This window comes from Psammomys obesus, unplaced genomic scaffold, assembly GCF_907164565.1.
Source record: "Psammomys obesus unplaced genomic scaffold, mPsaObe1.curated_primary_1811, whole genome shotgun sequence".
Classification (NCBI taxonomy): Eukaryota; Metazoa; Chordata; class Mammalia; order Rodentia; family Muridae; genus Psammomys; species Psammomys obesus.
Window position 1 is genome coordinate 1,545,038 of NW_026596345.1, and position 7,163 is coordinate 1,552,200.

The following is a 7,163-nucleotide window of genomic DNA, read 5'->3' on the forward strand; positions in this document are numbered from 1 at the left end:
TAGATAGATAGATAGATAGATAGATAGATAGATAGATAGATAGATAGATGATAGATAGATATAGAGATAGAGATAGAGATATAGATATATATAACCCAGGAACACCTACTCAGAATCAGTACCACAAACAGTGAGATGGACCATCCCACATCAGTTAATAATAAGGAAAATACCCCCTCCCCCTGCCATGAACTTGCCTACATGCCAAATTGGTGAAGGCATTTTCTCAATTGAGTCTCCGTTTTTCCAGATTGCTCTAGCGGTATTAAGTTGACCAATAATAATAACTAGCACAGTCAGAAAGCTGAGAATGATAGTCTCAATCTTTCCTTAGTCAGTCAGTCAGTCCAGGATCTCAGCCCATGGAGCAGTGCTTCCAACATTCATAGTGGGTCTTCTCACATCAATTAACTTGATCTAGAAACTTCTTCACAGGCATGCTCAGGTTTGTCTTCTGAGTGATTCTAGGTCCTGTAATGTTGATAATATCAACCATCACAGGAGCCAATGGAGAACCACTTCTGTCTTTATCTTCTCTGCTAGCGACCAATACACCCATGTTTCTTCTTTGAGAATTTCTTTTTTCAGGTCTTCCAGGCTTGGAAACATTCTGACTCTATTCATGCTCGGAGCACTTCTAGCTTCTAGGCTCTCAGGATTTGCAGCCAACTGTGAAGTTTCTGTTCCTACTGAACATTTCCATGTTGGTTAAACCTGAGGTCCTGTCTTCAGCTTTAGCTCTGTCAAACTCATGATGGGTGAACACTGTCCCCTGAGAAGCATCTGGCACCTTGCACCTCTTTCCACACTCTTCCTCCGTTCCTAGGCTGAACGATATTAAGGGTAAATGCCTAAATTTGAACTCATAGTCCAAAGACAGAATCTAGGTGTTTATTCTTGTGTTCATAGCCCCAAGAGCGATGACTGACCCACCATAAGTGCTAAGAAAATGAATTTATTAATTATTAATTAATGGTTAATGTCGCTTTGTAGGTCATACTTTACTTTTTTTGCTACAAAAAAAAGGCTTTCTATTAATATATTTTAATTAAACCCATTGAATTTTGGTCCTTGTCATGAAAGGGAAAGAAAGGCTGTCTACTGAGAAGGTGCCTTCTTCCCCAGGTCCCCTGGTGGTGAGACATGGGCCTGCTGTATGTGTGAGTGCCCTCTATACACCCCCAAATTTCTTTTTTAATTAATTTCTCCTCTTACCAGAAGAAAGGTCTGTCCAGTGCTCCTTTACTCTTATGGAGTTGATTATGTTCCACATAAAAAATTAGAAAAGCCGTTGTGTCCACTCACTTCCAGTTTCCATCCACAAGAGGGTCTTATGGGCTCAGGCTCTGGTAAAAGGGGAGAAAATGTAAGACCCTACAAGAAAAACAGGTCTGCTAACTATCTTCATGTGAGACTCGAGTTAATACAGCTGGACAAGACTTCCCTGCCCATTTCTGCTCTTATATAATCTCCCTGAGAACCACAGGAACAACCTCACCTAAAAGCACCCAGATGGGAAAATACTCGGTCCTCTCTGTTATTTAACTAAACAGAGGGTTTCCTTTCAACATGCATCTGAGAAACACAATTCAGCTGCATACAGTAGGTGAATTTGCTTCAGATACTTCCAAGCCTCACTGCAGTTCTTACAGAGACAGCTGGTTCTTGGGAGTCTTGGGAGTCATGTGTCCTCCCAAACACTGGCTTGACTGCCTCCAGCAGAGGAAACACACATTACCCTGGTGTCAGCCTACAACAGGCAGTCAGAGCATTCCAGCAGCCAGTCAAGCTCTGGCATTCCTTTCAGTGAGCTTTCGCCTAAAGGATGCCTTATTTAAGATTTCATTGGTTCATTAATATTAAACTCACGCCAAGCAGCACCACAGCGCATGACTCAATGAAGCCTCTGAGTACATATTTTCTCTTTTAGACATGCAGCATCCTCGATTGAGGGGAACCAGACAGTACGACTACACTGTTTGGGGACATTCACACAGTGAAATCTCTCTCTCTCTCTTTCTCTCTCTCTCTGTCTCTCTCTCTCTCTCTCTGTCTCTCTCTCTCACACACACACACACACACACACGTACACACACACGCATGCACGTGTGTGCACATGAGCACACGTGCGGGAGCACACACATGGTAAAAATGTATCACTAAATATAGCATGAAAAAGACACCTGTTCATGCTGGGACAGCTGAAAGCAAACAGCAGAGTGTTTACTTAGACTTCATCTGGGGGGATACATGTTTTCACCCCTCAGCGTGGCCACGACTAGCTGCAAAAGCACCCCCAAATATGAACTTGGTGCTCGAAACAAGTTTTAGCAAGTACACAATCCCCAAATGCATAATCCACGAGTCATAAGAGTCTATTTTTACATTGAAACATCGTTCACAGCCACCAATACTTTGAACTTCTGAGATTACTGCCACCCCTGTTGCCTTTGTTGTTCGCCACCTTCTAAAAGAAGCATGTATCCTCGCTAGGCATGGTGGCCATTGGGCAGCAAGAGGATCATGAGTTCAAGGCTTGAGCGGGGCTACATGGCAAGACTGTGTCTCAAATAACTGAAGACATGTTGCTCTCAAAAAGGAGCCTGAGGTTACTCCAACATGTGTGTGTGTCAGGAGGGCGAGGGAGTGCGTGGCACAAAAAGATGTCTCGCTGTGGAGAGTGATGCAACAAGAAGGAGGAAATCCACTGTCTGAAATGTTTGGAAGAGTTCCTGGATGGTCACAGGGCTGAAGCTCTGCAGCCAAGGAGTCAGTTCAGCTCAGTCTCTACCCACCATTTGGGCCTGAGCTTTGTCCTGTCGTGAAACCTCAGCACTCTGCCCCCCTCGCATGCTCTGCAAACACCCCAGACAATGCTGCTTGCGAGGATTAGAGCCTGTTCTGTGCACCCCCTGGCAGCATCAAGAGAGAGCTTTTCCAAGTGCATTAAGACCACAGTGTCCAAGTCCTGTCTGTTGTGAAGCAGGATGTCTTTGGAATCCTCTTCGCACGACAATTGCTTCCTTAGCAGAACTACCAACAGCAGCCCTGTCCGGGGCCTTCTCCCTCGATGCATTCTTTGTGCTGCGTGGATAAATGGACACATCAATATGCTATTAACGTGTCACTTTCTCATTAAATCTGAGTACAGAATCCATGTTTGCCCAGCAGGATGTACTTCCTTAATCTGATTTGGCAGAGGTTCCAGGATAAATATTCATGCAGGCAGGGACTCTTTTAATCTGGTCTTTTGCTTACAGTGGGGAGAGGTTGCTTTTTAAGCCCATTTTCTGGGTCATGTCTTAAAACCACAATATCAAAAAACAATGGTCTCGTCACCATGAATCAATGGTTAAGGAGGATTACACTTCTGAAGCTCTTGGGGGGATAGAAATGAGAAGAAATAGACTGCAACAGGGCTTGCCAGGGTTCTTAGAGACTGGGCTCTGGCTAGCTGTTTTATTTTAAATGAATCAAGTGGTATGTTTGCAGGCATCTCTCCAGCCCCTGAATCCTGCAAGTATATCCCCTGAGCTCAACAAGGCCAGGACGATAAGCCTCAGAGGCAAGCCGGATGGAAGGTGGCACCCAGGGCTTCCAGCAAGCTCCAGGCACTCCAGGCCCAGGAGATTTTTCCATTTCGATGTGCTTTGAACAGCCTCAGGAAGACTCTGAGGTGTTTGTATTTTCATAGTGATTTCCACATGGTAGCTCTGCAAATATCAGCAGAAACCAGGACTTAGAGCAAGTATGCCAAGGGAGCAGAGGACTTTGGAGGCCTGTGTGAAGATTCCAGGCTGTGTAGCCATCATGGAAAGAACAGTGTGTTTTCCAGGAACCTGGAAAAAAGTCCACGGGAACACAAGGCTAGGTAAGTGGCAGAGCAAAGCTGTGGTGCCTCAGCGCGCATACACACGTATACAAATATAAAACATAAAAATAACATTTGTTATTTTTAATTTTTATAGGCTTTTTGTTTGCCCATATGTTTGTGCACCACATCTGTGTCTAGCACCCTAGTGCCCAGGGAGGCCTGGGACTGGAATCACAGACAGTTATGAGCCATGATGGGTGCTGAGAATCAAACCCGGGTCCTCTGGAACAAAAAGAAAGTGCTCCTAATCTCTCAGCCATCTCCCCAACGCTCCCTTCCAGGATGTATTTTTACTGTGTTTGTGGAGACAATATAAGAGAGGGGTTCTCATGGAGGACAGAGGAGGGTTCTGGAGCCCCTACAGCTGGAGTGACAAGTGGCTGGCGATGTGGGTGCTGGAAACTGAGCACGAGTCCCCCGGAAGAGCTGCAAGCACCCAACTGCTGAGCGCCTCTCCAGACGCTGGTGGCACAGCCTTACCCTTGTTGACGAGAGCTTCTTGGTGCTGCTGCCAGCATTGACAAGAACCATGCAGAGGGTCAAGTGGCAGGCGGCATGCCGCATGTCTTGTTTCACCTAACACTTACCAGTTGGCAGGCTTGCAATGGTTCTCTACTTTTACATGTGGGGAAATGGAGCCTGGGAACAGTTAGGTAGCTTGCTCTAAGATGCCACATCCTACAGATTATAAAGCAAGAAGTTGAAGCCAGGCCCCAAGGTCCATGTTTCCTAGCTGCTCATCCCACCTTTGTTGAGAAGTTAATGAGCCACTGTGAATGGGAGAGAGAGGCTCAAAACCCCTGTGCTCCCACAAAAAGCTGTGGGAAGTTAATGGTTACTAATGGAGAGAGAGTCCTATTCTTCAGCAATGTAGTCACTGGCACTTTCCCCTTATTCAATAAGAGAACCTCCTAGACCACTCGAATTGAACACAGTGGGTAACCGCCAAAAGGCCATGAAGGAAGAATAGGACTATTGGGAAGAAGAAGGGTTTCAGTGGGGGAGGGGCTATGTGGATAATGAGAAGAATAAGATGAAGATACATTGTATATGTGCATGTGAAACTGTGAAGGGATGAATGACCTGGAACACCTAAGGTTGGTGTTATTTTGTTAGGGACAGGTTTTATGGGACAATGAGAGGCTGGGTGTGTGAATGCGTGAATTCGTGAATGCATGCAGATGCCATTCTCTGTGATTGAAGTTAGTCAGCAGAGAATCTTAAAGACCTTAGTAGTGACATTAATACATGTAGTCCTATGGTCAGATCGTTTTTCTAACAAACCTTAAAAGTCTATAAAGGGTCACTGGGAAAATCCATTAAAATGCTACACAGTTTCTTGTGGCCTGGAACATTTTTACAGGCATATAAAAAGAGTTGTATGTCTGTGGTTTTACTAAGTTATTGATTTCACTACAAGAAAGATAAATAAGAGAAAAGATCTTTACCTTCCTAAACTTCAAACAGTGTAATAATTTAGAAAAAAAAAAAAAGGAAGATAGAAAGAAAGAAGAAAGGCATAACTGGGCTATAGAAATGGTGAGTCACCTTGAAAGCACAACTTTACAATTCCACTACTTTAATTCATTCCCATCCTGACAAAATGTATAGAACAAGGCCAGGTTTCTTCCCTGGACTACGAACAAACTTATCAAGTCAATGACTTCTGCTGCGCCAGTCAAAGGAGCAGGGTCCACTCACATTTTCCAAAAGGAGGCAAGAGACATTAATTAGATGCTACGTTCTGTTGCCGACAACACCAAGGCTGATGAGCTGTTCAGAGCAAGTGCACAGCAGGAATTGCAGAGCACTGGAAATGCTGCCATCTAAAGCGGCGACTGAATTTGCTCTCTGCTTCCTCCCCTGCCGTTCTTGGCTGCTCGCTGACAGTGCCAGCCGTAACTTGATTCTGCCCATCAGGTGGAATAGATCACTGTGACATCACAGTCTCGCCAGAGACACCAAAGAAAATAAAGTGCCATTGAAGATATGGGCAAATACCAAATGTTGGCAAGTCTCTCGGCGTTCTTGCTGCGTTATAACACTTTACACTCGAGTATGTGTGAGAGGCGATACAGTGTCAGGTGTGCCACTGAGAGGCAGGCCTTACTTGAATGTTGGCTCAGCTGTTTGACTCTGGGTAAGCTAATTGCCTATTCCAGTTCTCAGCGTCCTCATGCTCGTCTGTCTTCTCTTTAATAAGTGAGTTCTGTGAGTGTTGGATGAACTAACACACTAGTACACCTATTGTAAGTCCCCAACACCTTATCTATCTACTCCCATCCAAAAGGCTCTAACAAGCACGAGTCATTTGAACACAGATCCTAACCTGCTCTGACATGACACCATTTTGTCTCTACTTCTCCCTCTTAACAGAACCATTTGTGTTTCCCTGCAGCAAATGTGATTATTGGGAGATTTTTTCAATCCTTTGATAGAATACTATATATACATATATACTATACATACATATTCTCTATTCTCTATATATACATATGTATTCCATGAACCAGATTAGCCTAATGAATTATTTTAAAAACAATTTTACATTTAAGTGTGTGTGTGTGTGTTTGTGTGTGTGTGTGTGTGTGTGTGTGTGTGTGTGTTGCCTTTGGAGCCCAGAAGAGGTTTTGGATCACCTGTTCCTGCCATGGGAATAACAAACTATTGTGAACCACCGAAAGCAGGTGCTAGGAATTGAACAGGTCCTTTGAAAGTACAGTACGGTCTTAACCCCTACGCCATCCCCCCAGCTCCTCTATAAATTAAAAACATTCTGTTCTGAAAGCAGATCTGGCCCCAGAATTGCAGGTAAGAAAAAAATGCGCCTAACGACCCCTACATAAATTCCCTGTTTCCGATTCACTGAATTGCGAGTCTTCCGGTGTGTGGTTTCAGCGGACTTTCCATGGGAACTGACTATGGCGCCTTCAAGATATACACCAGCATTCCAGTGATGTGGGGTCATCTTCCAAGAGAGAAGAACAGTGTCTCTTTTTTCTTAATTTTTAGTTACATTTTATTTATTTATTTTGTATTCATAGGCTGGGGGGTGGCACACATATTATTATCAGAGAATAATTGGTGGGAAGTTAGTTCTTTTCTTCCACTATGGGGGAGGGGGGGAAGTTCCAAAGATCAAACTCAAGTCGTCAAGTTGGTGTCAGGTGCCTTTACCCTCTGAACCATTTCTTTGGAACGAGAGGTATAGCTTCTAAGCAAAGCACCCTCTAGCCACCCCTGGAATCTCAAAGACGCAGACTTTAAGGAAGAAAATGTGCAAGCGCTT